The sequence below is a fragment of the Orbicella franksi genome, chromosome 14 (genome assembly GCF_964199315.1).
Source record: "Orbicella franksi chromosome 14, jaOrbFran1.1, whole genome shotgun sequence".
NCBI lineage: Eukaryota > Metazoa > Cnidaria > Anthozoa > Scleractinia > Merulinidae > Orbicella > Orbicella franksi.
The window spans coordinates 15,135,224-15,151,720 of record NC_138158.1 but is presented as its reverse complement, the minus strand read 5'-3'; the positions used below and the strand labels follow the sequence as shown (position 1 = coordinate 15,151,720).

At 38.8% G+C, this 16,497-nt stretch overlaps 1 protein-coding gene across 10 annotated transcripts in view; it reads right to left on the bottom strand.

Moving 5' to 3' along the window:
• The window catches only part of LOC145467328 (uncharacterized), a 201,691-nt gene that overhangs the window by 30,774 nt on the left and 154,420 nt on the right, over positions 1-16,497 (bottom strand). The window contains exon 8 of one of the 10 annotated variants that reach the window (XM_081450878.1): positions 14,336-16,283. The exons of 8 other annotated variants lie outside the window; for them this stretch is intronic. The gene's annotated coding sequence lies outside the window, so the exon portion shown is untranslated. Of the gene's footprint in view, positions 1-14,335; positions 16,284-16,497 lie in introns of those variants that run through there. One more of the 10 variants, XM_081450877.1, reaches the window with a different exon arrangement.

Sequence of the window (16,497 nt, the reverse complement as noted above, 5' to 3'; positions counted from 1 at the left end):
ACAGTGTGCCAACTGTTGGCCATAAACATGCAAAATAACTGATCGACAAGCAGGCCATCTTGACCAGCTCTCACAGCTTCCTGATGAAAATCAAGTAAGCTTCTGGCAGGGCCAAATAGCACGATGTACCGAACATCTGGAAAATTAACCCCCATACTCAGTGCTGTAGAAGCAATGGCAACACGCTTCACCGGCTCCATTCTTTTAAAATGAAAGTAGTAGCCTCTCTTGTACTGTTTATGTGAAAGGGAATGGAATATGCCAATGAGGCAATGGATCCGTTTCCTTGATGTGCTTCTCTTTATCTCTCTAGGCTTGTTCTCTAAGTTTCCCCATGAGGTAGTTGAACACACTTGCGATAGAATACGTGGTGTCAGAAAATACACTTGTTTTTGGTGTGTCCTTGCTGTACTCCTGTATCAATTCTACCAAGTTCAGACTTATGTTAAATTACCGTAAACATAATTTGTGAAGGGCTTTTGTTGATAATGATCAAAAAATCGCTTTTTCATAAAAACATGCCCATATCAAGGCTAGGGTGCAAACACCATACCCTATTTATGACCAAAATGGCCAAAATCAGCTAAAATCGATACCCTATTTATGACCAAAATAGCTGAAAAACCATATCTTTTGGGGGCGCACATACCAATATAGCCCAGATGAGGGAGTACACCACCCCCCCCCCACCACCCCGGGTAAAATCGCTGCAAAAAGCAAATATCGAATCTTGCCATTTCCCCGTCCAAGCTTCCACCATGTGAGATTCGTCAACTAAGATCGCCGACACAGCTCGATGGAGTTCGCTGTCTTCTCGCAACGCTGCAAGAAACGGCTTCTCCAACGCTGCCTCTGCAGAGCAGTAAAGAAATTGCGGCGGATTATTTCGCACCAAATTGACTTTGTCAGACAGCAATTCCATTACTGTGAACTTCAGCGACAACATCTCTGAAATGTGGTCGTCGATGATGCTTTTCAACGGCGAAATAACAATTAATGATGCAGGTTCTCGAATGTCAAAGAAGATGCTTTTTTCAGAGCGCGAGCTGAAAAAGGCATTGCGTGACACATTGACGCGAGTGGCGTTGTCTGGACTCTTATCGACAACGGCAAATTAGTCAACCAGATTGCGAGATTAGTAGCAATTGTGGTAAAAAGCCTGTTGGCAAAACGGCCAGCACATCTCTCCCATGAAGTAACTCGCTTACAGCTGTTTCTTGCTCAGGTTTGAGAACCATTTCGCGATCTTCACGAAGAATATTTAGGCGCGATAACGCTTTCGACAGAGCTTTCTCGACCATTTTCTTGTTACGCGCCAAAACTCTGCATTGTAATCAGTGTTGTTCCTTGGAGCTGTCCTTTGGGAGATTACCGAAAATTTTGATTGACGTGTTAGCTTTCTGATCCAATGGGAATGGCCAGTACCCAGCGTATTGGACTAACAAAAGATGCTGGTCTTGCAGGCGGTTTCTCAGTTATCTCTCCCTCAGGCTCCTAGCGGCTTCGCCGCTCGTTTTCGCGGCTTTGCCGCTTTGTTAGCACGTTCAATTTGCTTGAACCGCCAAGCTACCCAGGCTAACTATTTCACACAACACTGTGTCGCTACCAAATTCTAATATCAAATCAAGATGACGAAAAGTCTTCAAATATTTTACATCAGGTTGAAGACAACCAAGAAATAAATCTTTGAATAAGTTCCAGGAAGCGGTTTCAATTTTTTGTCGTTGTTGCATAGATTACATGACATTGCATACCTTTTTTAATAGCAGCTGCTCCCTTTTCTTGCAGGAGATTGTTTCCTGCAGATTGCATACACTAGTCATTGATGTGTTTAAACACGCATCTCATTTTTGTTGCTGTGTTTTTGCATGCCTCATTTCAATGGTGTGTTCGCACGCCTTCTTCCCACTGTGTGTTTAAACTTGATACTGCTTTTTAAAATCGTACCTTTTACGGAGACATGTAGTAACGTGCCAATGTTTTGAAAATTTCTTTCAGCGACTGTAAAGTAGGCAAGCATTCAAGGTATGTGAACATAGCTTAAAAGAGAATGGGTAACTCTCTTCTGCAGTACAAAATAGTTATCATTTAGCCAGCTCTCAGATGGCCAAAAATAGAGTTTGAGGAACAGATATTGAAATTTTAAGCGCTGCTTCACTCATACATATCCACGGACATTTTTGCATACACACAATTTTGGGGATACATACAAATGGCTGAAATTTTCAAGAACCATGATTGATGGTGAAAAACCTGAAAACAGTTGTGCAGTTTATTTGAAACAATCAAAGAGAATTCACTATGATGTAGTGGAAGATGTTTGTTTTAAGTGATTTAAAGCACCAGTTTTCTCAGAACTCCGAGTCAGATGATATCCATAGCCACGATAGAAAGAAAGAAACAATTGCAAAAAAACAATCAGAAAGCACGTCATACTGAGCAAAGACAAACAAAGGGCATGTTGACAAAGGAAACTGCTAAACTGCAAAGCACAAAAAAGATAGAAAACGTGAATCACAACAACATAGTACAATAACACATAGCAAAAAAAACCTAGATTGGCAGATGATCAAGTAGCTTCACTCACGCAATGATGACAAAATAGCAAATATGGCATATCAAAGCAAAAAATATCTTCATTCTACAATACCAGTAATTAAAAATACAATAAATAAAAAACCACAATTACATGCTAATAACCAAAAGTGCTCACAGACAAAAACACAAAGCAAAAATTCAAAAGCAAAAAAATAGTTTTTTTCCAAACTAAAAAGATGCCAGGCAGTCAAAACGCAGGTGGTAGACATAAAAAGCTCCCAATGAAATCCAATGCAATTGATAAATTGGCTTTAAAAAATATGACAAAATTTCACAGATTCCTAGATCATACTATTTACCAGTGTAAAATCTGCTTTGAGGCCCGGCCAAAGAAAACCAAAATTCGCAAAAATAGTAAAAAACACTTCCTAGCTATGTGTGTGCCAGCTGTTTAAGAGATAAGCAGTTTCCTAAAAAAATTTCAAGGGAGAATTGTATGATACCTTCTTCAGTGCCTAAGGAATTGCAAGGTGTAACACAAATAGAAAAAAATGTTAATAGCCAGAGCTCTTTCAATAATGCCGGAGAGTTTTTATAAAACCTGGACGACAAAGAGGCTATTCTGGGCACTGTATCAGATTTCCTCAAGATGTTAAAAGAGCTTGCTAAATCATTGCCTCGTTAGCCTAAAGACATTCCTTTCATTCTCGTGAAAATGACAGGAAAAGACAACTCTTGCAAAGAAGTCACTGTAAGAAGACATAACATTCAAGAGACATTGCGTTGGCTAACCCTACATAATCCTCAATACAGCGACGTTAATATTGATCAACATGCTTTAAACTGTCTGCCTGAAAATGGTATGTCATCAGACCTTCCAACATTTGAAACAAAAAATGATGACAAAAACTTTGTCCAGAAATTAGAAAGTGATTCAGATGTTATCTATAACAAGGACACTCAAACTAGTAGCTTTCTTCCTATTCAACAGAATGGAAAACAGGAAACAGAGGAAATTCAAGAGGAAATAGCAGGGAAAATTTTGAATTGGCCATCTATTCAAAATAAACCATTCAATGAATATACAACGCCATATTTAGCTACAATGGTATTTCCAACATTATTCCCTGATGGAAAAGGTGATCCAACTAATCACAGTTTAAACAGACATCTTCCTTTTTCTCAAAGCATTAAACATCTTTTAAGATTTGGAGAATTCTTAGGTGCAAGTGGGTTTATCGTTTGGCTAAACATCCACGCTTTCCCTACTGGGCACTTAATATGATTCAAAGAAAACGCACTTTACAACAAAGTTCTGTGTTCATCAAACAGAATCCAGGTGACGCTCCTGTTACAACAGAGCAATTGCGTGACATGGGATCAAATAATGCTTCAACAAATTTTATGACAAAGCTATGAAGATTTGTAGGCAACATAACAGGTAGTAATGCTTACTGGCAAAAACGACGAAATGGATTGAAACCAATAATAAACAGCAAAGGTGCCCCAACCATCCTTTTTACCTTCTCATCAGCAGACATGCATTGGCCAGAATTGCATTCATTGTTTTCAAATAAATCATTGTACCAACGAGGAAAGGAGACAAAATGTAATAGACAATCCACACATTGCTTATTGGTTTTTTAATCAACGCTTACAAAGTTTCATAAAGCATTGGTTGTATGGTACACTTTAGGCTGAATGGCACTGGTACAGATATGGATTCCAAGCAAGAGGTAGCATTCATTGCCATAGGACAGCTATATTGAAGAATGATCCTGGTCTTTGTGAACTTACTGAATTAGCATTGAAAGGATTCTTAGCTGAACAAAAATTAAAACAAGACTCTTCTGAAGAAAAACAAAAACATTTGCAGGATATTCAGAAAGGCAAAATGGCGACGAAAACAATTTGTGACTATTTAGGTTAACTTCTTCTTTGACAGATAAAAAAATTATTCAAAGTTCCTACAGGTCAAAAAGTGTCCCGGAAATTGACCTTGGGAATTTTGGCTGGTCCAGAATGCTCATTATCTAACTACTTTTACGATTGCCCAATGGAGAAATATATCTGAAGATGAATGGAAACTGCTATTGACTACGCAACCAGCACAAGCTAATAACATTGATCAATTCTACTCTGCCACTCGATTATTTTATACCAATGGGGAAGTGGCAACTTTTAATTACAGTTCCCTCTTACAACTCAAACAACCAATTGCAAAAATTAAAGCAAAACGTTCAAGTTCTCAAGCTGCCAAAATTAGTCCTCAGGAAAGGTATGGATTGGAACCAACACTACTTATTTTAACGGGTGCCCTCGTTATGCTTACAATGAGCTTATGGCCATCTGTTGGTCTTTGTAATGATTCAACAGGAACAATAATGGATATCATTTATACCACTCCTCATAAACCTCCAGATCTGCCTGTTGTTGTTATTGTTAAGTTTGACAATTATATCGGCCCCTCAATATCTGAAAACATTCCTTCTTTAGTTGCCATAGCTCCCGTGGATGTTTCTGTACAATATGACAATTCAGTTCATGAGAGACAACAGCTACCACTTAAACTTGCATGGACCCTGAATATCCACAAGAGCCAAGGATTGCCTTTACCAATAGCATGGGTACATATTGGAAGGTCTGAACAAACATTGGACATCACATATGTGTAGGTTTAAGTGGAGTTAACAATTGTCGTTACTTGTAGTAGAGCAAAATACTTTTGATAGACTTCAAAGTATTAGAAAATCAAACATCTTGAAATACAGACAACAGGAGGAACAAAGATTGAATCGACTTTTTGAGATCACAAAGAAGCTTTTTAAATAACAAATTTAAATAACTGCTTGTATGTGTAATCATAAGGAATAACAAGTAATTCTTCAAAATAATTTCTCTTTCAGGAGACCCCAGTATGAATAATTCAAGTGGTAAGTTGTTTACTATTTTTACCATTCGCTTAGTAAACAAGATAAAAATTGAACAATATTGAAAATATACTTAACCCACAATTTCGATCAAAGAGTTCCTATTTCATTCCAATAATTTAATTTTCACCCGAATTTGAGTAGCATGTGATCATACATTGTGAATGAAATACCTGGCAAGTTCTGTGCTGTAAATGCACGTTATGCTAAATTGATGCAGTACCTGTCTTGAAATTGAACATACATAAGAAGGTATCATTATAAAATCCTCAGGCAGCTAAAGTTTCCGATTGGAATCCACCAAGACCTCTCACACCTTGTGATATACGAATCCAGCTGACTGAAAAGATTGACACAATACTTTCTACTCCCAGTATTCACTTCTTTTGATCTAATAAGTAACAACTCAATCTCAATAATTTTGTCCTTCTATTTTAGACTGACTAAGCATAGTTGGTTATTTACATAACCTGTCACCCATAAAGACAAACCAGAACAAGAATCAATAAGTTCCTCTAAATTTCCAGACAAACTCGCAAGTATATCGTGCTGTCTGCTTCTATTTTATTTTATGGCACTGTTGAAACTGTGAATGTTCGCGGGAAAACTTTAACTAAACAAGTAGCCTTGTTTACAGATAACAGCGGTTCTCTTCGCAGGACACAAGAAAAATGAAATCTGGCCACTGTTACAATATATCACATGCTGCCATTAAAGAATTTAATGGCGCAAACTACATGTATTAAACTTTGACCGAATACAGTACTGTAAATAAAGGCATCAATTAATTAAAGATAGAACGACAGGGTGATGTACCAGACAAGACACAACAATTGAAGGTGCAATTTCCACCGGATGGAATTAACTATGTTCAGTCATATTTAAGCTGCAACAAGTGCCACTCAAAAGTCATGCATAGTGACAAGAAAATCATCCAATGTTCCGAGTGTGGCCTAATGCAACTGAAGACCAAATGCCGCTATAAAATTATGGCCAGTATTCTTACGATCACTGGCAAAGACACAGTATCCCTAATTATATTTGACGATACTATTAAACAACTGTACACCATCAAGAGAGAACAAGATGCTGACTTTCAGGAAGAGTTTGCAGATCTTGATGATGACATCACTGAAGTGATCATTACTGTTGAGGCAACAGTTGTATTTAATGACAAAAATGCCCAAATGATGCAAATGACGCCTAAGGATTGCTATGCGATAAACTGTCAGTGTTAGTTATTTCAAATAAAGGGGATCAGCAATTATGTATTTTCTTGGCCTAACTTCTTTCAAAGCAAAAACAAAATGAAATGTTACCATAGCAACGACTCACCATACACCATGGTTATGATTACCAATTTTCAACATAAATTACCTCCACTGCCCCCCCCCCCCCCCCCACCCCGAAAAAAAACCCCAACAACAATCGAATTCGTTTTAGTATGAAGTCAATAAACTAAGAAAACCAATCCCGTGCTACGACAGAATACCATTTGCGGTGGGAAGGGTGCTCTTAAATCTCTTAAATCACACTATCAGGGGAATGTGACGCAGCATTACTGTCTCTTAGATACACTAGTTATACATGTTATTTTACTTGAAAATGAGATGGGACTAATTTTTCCCATTTTTAACTCGTAATTTGCCATAGGTAATTTTCGAGTTGTAGTCGGTGCTCAGGTTATTTACTTAAGAACGGTTTCAATGTAACTTAATGATTTGCAAACTAAGATACCAATTTTACGAGCAGTGGCTTGGTGGGTACACACGAAGGGGGTTGTTCAAGTTTAACGTCCCCGCAATATGTCCCCTAAGTGGGCCAACCTTTAAGTATCTCAAAAACTTTCCATAACTACTGAGACTGTAGGATTACTAATCCTTCTCCCCCTTCCCCTGAACGGTCCCCCCCTCAAATGTCACTCCCCCTCCGAGATCTTTAATGTTAACATTAAACTTCCTATCTTTTTTTCAGTCTGGTTTGTAGACTTCTTTAGCTTTGGCCATTTCATAACCGAAAACCAAAGAAATCTAGAGCATAAGAAGTGATCCTCAACTTATACCATGTCAACACAAGCGTCGTAGAAGTAGGTGGCGATATCAATAAAGTGCATGGAATCGTTTTTAACAAACCTGAAAGGAAGAGGATAATATGCAAATTCAAGCTAAAAAGATTTTAAATCCTAAAGCGTAACCATAGTTGAAATTGAAAATGAATTGTGTACTTACGAAAAAACAAAGTGTCTCACTTTTTCAGACAATTCCTGATGGGAATGTTAAGTGCGGACCTAAATATGTCCTCTGTAGACGGTTGATGTTCGAAACCCGGGGAGCACTCCTATATGAAAAGGTCGGGGATGTTCGTCGTCTCGGTTAGAAATCAAGGATTCTGGTCTCACTTAGGGTGTTGATGACGAAACGTCATCATTTTTAGCTGTCAAAGTATCCTTTAGGGTGCACTCGAGGAAATAATAAAAGAAACGCTCTCATTTAACTTCTGTTTTCAGGCTTGATTTCCGCTGATGTCTCGAGGACGTGAGTAGGGTCTACAAGTGCGCGCGGGATCCTTTCTTGAACAGTGGCTAGTAATAGAACCTATTCGTTTCAAGTGGTATGTTTTAGGGGTCTAATGAAGCTCAAGCAACGTCCCTTGGAAGTTAAATTCAAATTTTCCGACGAGCATCCCTTGTCTTTTCATATGGGAGTTCCCCCTCCCGGGCTTTCTTTATGTAAAGGAGTGAAGGAGTGAAGGAGTGAAGGAGTGAAGGAGTGAAGGAGTGAAGGAGTGAAGGAGTGAAGGAGTGAAGGAGTGAAGGAGTGAAGGAGTGAAGGAGTGAAGGAGTGAAGGAGTGAAGGAGTGAAGGAGTGAAGGAGTGAAGGAGTGAAGGAGTGAAGGAGTGAAGGAGTGAAGGAGTGAAGGAGTGAAGGAGTGAAGGAGTGAAGGAGTGAAGGAGTGAAGGAGTGAAGGAGTGAAGGAGTGAAGGAGTGAAGGAGTGAAGGAGTGAAGGAGTGAAGGAGTGAAGGAGTGAAGGAGTGAAGGAGTGAAGGAGTGAAGGAGTGAAGGAGTGAAGGAGTGAAGGAGTGAAGGAGTGAAGGAGTGAAGGAGTGAAGGAGTGAAGGAGTGAAGGAGTGAAGGAGTGAAGGAGTGAAGGAGTGAAGGAGTGAAGGAGTGAAGGAGTGAGGGAGTGAAGGAGTGAGGGAGTGAGGGAGTGAGGGAGTGAGGGAGTGAGGGAGTGAGAGAGTGAGGGAGTGAGGGAGTGAGGGAGTGAGGGAGTGAGGGAGTGAGAGAGTGAGAGAGTGAGGGAGTGAGGGAGTGAAGGAGTGAAGGAGTGAAGGAGGGAAGGAGGGAAGAAGGGAAGGAGTGACGGAGTGACGGAGTGAAGGAGTGAAGGAGTGACGGAGTGGCGGAGTGAAGGAGTGACGGAGTGACGGAGTGACGGAGTGACGGAGTGACGGAGTGACGGAGTGACGGAGTGACGGAGTGACGGAGTGACGGAGTGACGGAGTGAAGGAGTGACGGAGTGACGGAGTGAAGGAGCGAAGGAGCGAAGGAGTGAAGGAGCGAAGGAGCGAAGGAGCGAAGGAGCGAAGGAGTGATGGAGTGAAATCACTTCACCACTACAACTACACTTGTTATCTGTAGGGGACAGAAGTTTTTGTTTGATGTATTTTTTTATATATATACAGTCATCAACGGGTTTTTTAATATAGACATAACCTCTATCAAATTTTATTCTCGTTTTGTGGGATACCCCTTGAGGTGTAGGAGTGACGAAGAATTATGCTAGGACTTATTTAATAGGATTGTGTTCATATGTGGAATGTGTTGCCACTGTCAGTTTGTCTAGACTGTTCACAGCCTCTCTTTTTACGCACGCGAAAGAAAAAGCGAGAGAAGCGAGCGCGAAGCACGCGGGGGTTCGGGCGTGGGGCGTGTGAGCGAAGCCCCTACCCAGTACAGTCCTCCGTGTTTCGCTGGCGTCCAATTCTCTGGCTTTTCTGTTCGCGCGTTCAGCGATCGAATAGAGATACGAGAAAATAGAGGGCTATGAAAAGTCTAAGTTCGTCAGGCTTCAAGTATTTCTAGTTTTAAAAAGTCAGTAAGGGACTACTTAACTTCTAGAAATGTTTGATTTAGCTGTTAAACATGCTTATTTTATCAGGTGGTCTGCCTTGCATGGGGATTAACATCTCTTTTGCTGACCATCAATATGGGACTTTTTTGGATTGTATAGTATTTCATCTAGTTTTTGTGTAATCACTGGCCACTAAATTGAAATAAATAACTAAAAAAATAAAAAGAACTAGTGAAGTTGATGGCAAACTGAACTTGTGCTTTTTGTGAATAATAATAATAGTAATAATAATAATAATAATAATAATAATAACAATAATAATAAGCCTCAGCATGCCTTCTATTAGCAATGTAAAAGTGAAAATAAACACTCGCTGTCACAATCAGCAGCTTTCATCACTGGCTACTGTCTTATCGCTATGGAGTATTTTTACATGACATTACGGTAGCCATGTCGGTATTAGGCTTTTTGTACATTATGCTTATATTTCCCCACTAAAATGCTCCACCTTACTGCTCCATTTTTGCAGCTAAAATGCTCGGTCTTCCCTCCCCCAAAAGTCACTAAAATGCTCGGTTAATGCTCGTAAATAGGGTTTTTTAAATTTTCATGATTTTAACGTTTTAACACACTTAACAACTCAGGGTGCTTAAAAAACGTATACGTAATATAACTCAACGCACATAAGAGATCTTCTTCTGCTTAACTTGCCCCCAAACAAACGTTGTGTTTTGTTACTCGTGTACGTGGGCAGCTCGCTATAATGATTCATAAAGAAATGCTTTAAACATTCTCCCATTTGGTTTGGATCAAAAAGGAGGGTACCGCCAGTGACAGGGACAAGGCGATTCCTTATAAACAAGTCTTTAATCGATAATTTTCGTGTAAAAAGGGCCAATATATTACGTTTACTTTCACATTCTTCGTGATCATGTCTTTCTTGTAATTGCTAGTATGTTATAGATCATTTTCACTTGACGTCGAAAAATTCGAAATTTGAAACTGTACATAATAACAAGCTCATAGATCATAGGAGTTAAGGTGACAACCAGAAAGTTACTTCAATTTTAACTAAACAATGTCCTCCAGTGTCCTTTAGAACCCAGTGTTTGGGATAATATGTGGAAAAATTAATGTGTCCGCGATATTGGTGCACTTCTATGGTAGCAGTGAGGTGGGAGTAAAAGATAATATTTACAGACTATGCTGTAAATATTATGAATCTTCATTTCGGAAGGGGGTTGTATTAATATTTACATCTATTATCATAGGTAAAAAGAGTTTTTAAAGAGTAGAAAGATTTTTGCAGTGTTTAAGAACACATTCAGCAAGAACTTCTTAAATTTTCTCCAAATTAAACCACCGTGGTCCACATAAAAATATGCCAAGCAATTATTGACATTGATGTCATTAATATGCTAAAAGAACAGTGTTGCAAGATCCAATATGTTTTTCTTGTAAGCCGATACGATCTTGTTATTTTGATGAAAATGACGGAGAGCTCTTTTGTGATGTAGCATTTGTGGCGTCATTAAATACAATATGGCGGAATGGGAGACCCAAACCCCATATGAAAAACTCACGTATAAGATTAATGTCTTTGTCAATGGGGCACTTTTCAATTGAGCGTCGTAAAACAAAAACCAAGGTAATCACTCTGGCCAATCACACAAGAGGCAGATAATCCAGTAAACCAATCAAAAACTCAAGCAAATACTTGCAGCCGACGTAAAGCACGGGAAAATAAGTGTGCAGGGGAGTAGCGATTGGTTCTGGTTTTACTTCGATTGGATGACAGAGTGGCGCGAGTTTTCCTCAGCCAACCACTTAACGTGGTAATACAAAACCAAAGCAAGCCCGAATAGGTCAATTCTGAGTTGCCTTTCGCCTCTGTTTCAAAACGAGTCCTCGTGCAAAACTTTTCTTATGAAAATGAGTTTGATTTGCATGAAAATGAACTTATCGATAAAAAGCATTTTCATATGAATGGTTTCGCACCAAGACTCGTTTTGACGCAGAGAAAAAGGACATCTCGGAAATGGCGTGTTACTTTCGATGATAAAGTGAAAACCGCGCTATAGCTTCCTCCTGGGTTTAAACTATTGATTTCCAGAAACTTAACGCTAATTTCAACGATAAATGATTATTGAAACTTTATTGTACATCACTCCGGTTGGCAAAAACTTAATCTAAATTATGTATTTTCTCCTTTTCAGCGAAGTTTAAGTGTTCAAAGGAAGAAAAAAAATTGCGAAGCCATGAGGGAATACCGCTGCTTTTCAGATGAAACCGAAGCTGAATATTCAAGAAGTCTATCCAAGGAGAGTTAAACCGAGGAGGGCATGGGCACCAATAGCGTATTCTGACAAGAGAAAAACTCATTAATAATTGTTTCCTAAGTTCTGTTGTTACTTTTTTAACGGGCTTGAACGTCCAAGCGTGTTGTAATTAAACTTGTTAACTGAAATGAAGACCTCGAGCTTAGTTGTAAGCACAGGCATTATTGAAACAAGGCAATAAAATGTAGTGAGCGGCTTTCTTTTCTTCGCCAACGATAGTCAAGTTCCAATTATCTACCAAACTTATTGAAAACCCTAATTGACCTCAATTCCAAAGTTTGGTTTCTCTTTGCTCCGTCGTAGCTTCCAGGGACTTTAGTCTCTTGCTTTTCTTTGATTGGTACTGACAACTGACGTAACATAACTGTTGTTGTTGTGTTTAAGGATGTGGTCATTGTTTGGTTCGTTTACTAAGCCAGTTACGGACCTCGTTCGGCACTCCTTTTGTTACTGAGACCTTTACGCGTCCCCTTATATCTAACAGACGCGAGCCCCAGACCCATTACAGGTCATTACTTAAGGTTACTGTAGACCTTCAAGGGCTTATTTTGTCCAAAATTTTTTTTTTACACCAAATTCAAGACGTTTACTTTATCTGAATTTTCCAAAAAAAGTTATTTCAAAAACTTAAAACGCGAACGAGTTATCCACAAAAACGTAAATTCTTAAAACGAGTCAATGACCGCAAACCGTGATAAGCCAATTAAAATGTGTCAACCTTTGAGTGGAGCAGTAACAATTTTAGCGGCAACTGATCTCATCCGCGGAGTCGAATTTCGCTTTTTTTGTTTACTTCTTGCAATTTCTCGCAGAGAAATCTTGGCTTTTGTTGATTGTTTTCTTGTCTTAAGTGATAGACTAGACGCTTCGCATTCCCACATTTAAACGCAAGGGCAAATCGCAAGCGAATGTTTCGTCGATGCCCTGCTCTAGCTTCTTCTGGCACAAAAGTTGACTGCCGCGGAATTACCGACGAATTTAATCAGCTGACATCTGACAAGGTAGCTTCTCCAAACGCTCCTTTCCCCTTCTTTATAGAGTGTTTTTCCATATTCTACTAAAACAGACAGGCCGATGAATTGCGCGTTTAGTCTTTTTTCGTAAATGTGTAAATATCCGCACTCGACTCGGCTCGCCGAGTAGGCGTGTTCAAGGCTACTCCGCTAGCATTCCTTTTTTTCTCTTTTCCTTCTTTACCATTTATCTGCTGATTCGGCTTAGACGCTGAATGTTTCATGGCAGACGATGTAAGATATAAAGATATACTGTAAATATAAACATTGCACATTCATTCCCGGGGAGCGTTACTGTAGCCCGCCTGGGAGTTCAAAGCTGTGTTTCATTGGTTGGCGGCATGGCCACGTAAACAACCGTTTCAGTGAGGTGCGAAAACTGTGAATTTCTTTCGAGGCCGAAAACTTAAGGTTTATTTTTGCGTGAATTACCTCTATTCAAATGAATTAATAGGGTATGTAGATCTATCGGATTTCCACGAAACTTGACCAAAATGTTCGTCAGATATTAGCGCACCAAAGAGTGTGAGACTTTTGCGAAAATCGAAATATTTTTCCTGTGACGTCCCATTGAGTAACAGCAGTCAGAAAATTTTCTATTGTCCAACTTTGAAAGAGATTTTCTAAGCAACCAATACAAATATCGAAAAAGCCTCACACCCTTTGTTAGCCCATCATCTCCTGACTGATAATGCCTAGTCAGTTTTGATGTCCGCGGTAACACAAAGACTGGTAATTCAGTTTAGCAAGTACGGTCATTTTTGCGTTTTTAGGCTTGGGCGTGTCTATCAAAACAAAAATAGCAAAATATATTGTTATTTTCGGATTCTACAGTTTATTAACTCACCTAAATTTCTGTTCTAGGAATCGAATCTTTTTCTAAAACTTGTTTTCCTTCTTTGTTTTGTTTGTGAGCCTGCATGGCAGGGCGGGGGGGGGGGAACTGGAACGGGGAGGGTGGCGCCCTATGTACCACAAAAGAGTATTCACTCAATAGCAATAAAACTTTTGTGGGGTGTAGAGCGTTTAAAAAAATGTTTACTTTAATATAATACATGTCGATCACGACGTCACAGAAATTCAAAATGACGTCACAGATTTCAAAGTGTCCTCCATCTTGGGTCTGCCAGCTTGGATTTCAAACATTTAAAAGGTACAAATAAAAATACATTTTCATCTCTAATTCAAACTATATAGATCATTGTGATATATAGATTATAGTGAGTGATTGCATGATTGATTGATAGATTTATAGATGGATAGATTGAATTTCCGATGATTTAAGTTTCCACTGGTTGACTTTCAAAGGTTACTGATCATTTTAAATCGAAGGCCTCATGAAAAAAGTATTACAATGAATGCACACCTTGGATAGTGCCCCAGTCATTGAATTACAGTAGTGGTTCACTTCTTCGGCATTTTAATCAATTTAACCGATAGATTCTAAATTACTGTGCGTCTGTTCAGTAAAATACATCACAGATGACATCAAAATGTGGTAAAGGCTACAACAAAAAAGCGGCACACGAACCATAAGGTGAGTGTGTCACTGATGTTCTTACCACACTTTGACGTCATCTGTGATCTATTATTGAACAGACGCATGGCAACGTGGAATCGATTTGTTTTATAAAATAAAGAAACGAAAACATTTAAGCACTTCATCTATACGTCTGTCCTCCAATAGATCATGCGTAAGAACGAACCAAAACGCGAGAACAATACGACATATAGATATAAAACGTTAGTGATGTCTGGGACAATACAAACGGTTTTAATATGACATAATTAATAACCATTGCAATACAATACAGGGTCCATTGTCATCTAAAAACCTCCATATGCAGATTTATTACAATAATCACACACAATATCAGCAAACATAAATTGACAAGAAATAATCACTTCCGTACGAGGCGCTTCTACAGGACATAAATCAAATTATAATTCTGAATTAAATTCTAATTCTGTAACAATATTTGCAATATTAATAGCAATAATAGTAACGAAATTCTCAAAAACACATCTCGATGTTTTCTTAAACATAAAGACCTGTGTTTAGACTTAAGACGCTAGAAATTAAAAAAAGAAGTAAACTAAATCTTTAACTAAAAGCGACATTACTATATAACTTAGCCCTAGTAGATTTGCCATTGCATTGCACGGCTGTAATGACCAATCACTTTCAAAGGACCTGACTTATAACACAATCGACTGACAATAAGCTCTTAATGACCAGCCCAATGGAAACAGGGAGTTTTGTTTCCCCGAGACCCTCGATGTTGGGGGTCGAAGGGAAAAAAATTTACTGTTTCCTGAGGGGCCAGTCATTAAGTGTTTTGTTACACCTCCCGAATGAAAAATAGAAAAAAAACTGCGAAAAAATGATTTGCTTGACGCCTACGGTGGCTGTGATTGCAGTATGAGCGGCCGTCAAACCGAGCTGTCCTAGCGAAACGACACGATAACAGTCTTTTTCTTCGCAGCCTACAAAAATAAAGACAATACTTAAGTTGCTTTGGCTTCTTCTAATGCTTAACTCGAGAATTCAAGATTTGATTTGACGAGGAACAGCATATGTTGTTGTAAATGACACAATTATCTTCCTACCTGACGAATGGCCGAACGCAGGCGACCTATTTTTGGCGCCAAATTAAAAGCTTGAAGACACAAAATGTTCAAATAGTCCCCTTTGTTAATCTAATATGTTTTTGCCGAATTAAAAATCCCTTTTCTTGAATAATGAATGCCTTCTCTAGTGAGAAACGTTGCCTGATTTGACATCAGGCCGACTGGCACACAAATTTGTGGCCGTTTCAAGGTGCACGACCTGATCACGTGCGAGTCGAAAGTTCAAATTGTTGTTTCCCTAGGGAGTCAATGAGTTTTGTTCGCCCTAGGGAGTTAGTGAGTTTTGACCCATGGGACGTGAAACGTTCTCCTCCAATCGGAAAACGTAACTTAGTTGGAAGGTATAACAAAACACTATTCACCTGACTCTAAATTATAATTTCATTCTAGAAAATGGAAATGGCAAGTAAATCTAACTTAAGCTTTCTCATCACGTCCCGCGAGAATTAAAATTATCCCATTTTGGGTTACCTTTCAATTTCAAAGCGACTAATAACTATTTGCTATTTTCTTTGTATTTTACATCTACACAACAAGTAAAATTGATTTACTTAAAACTTGTCCAAATCTGGAACTTGCTTTGGCAATGATTTGCAACAAAAGCAGAAATACAATAAAAGTACTTGAATAAGTCTCATTGTCCACTCTCAGGCAGAGAAGACCTCTGGATTTAACAGCTCTTTCCTTGGAAGAGAACGGATCAACTTCAGCTTACATGACTTTTTCCCTCGAGCTTTGCTCTTACAGCAACTGTTCTCTGTTTGGAAACATATAACGATGCAGCATAAGATTAGCTTTTGGTTGGTTTGTAGCATCATATCATACACACATTGGAAAAAAGGATACAGAAAAAACCTTACCTTATTACATGAAATTTTCGCGACACGTTTAATTAGCGTTTTTGGGGTGCGCATATTTCGCGACACCTAAATTCCGCGATTTTGCGAAAATTGTGTATTTTGAATCACTTT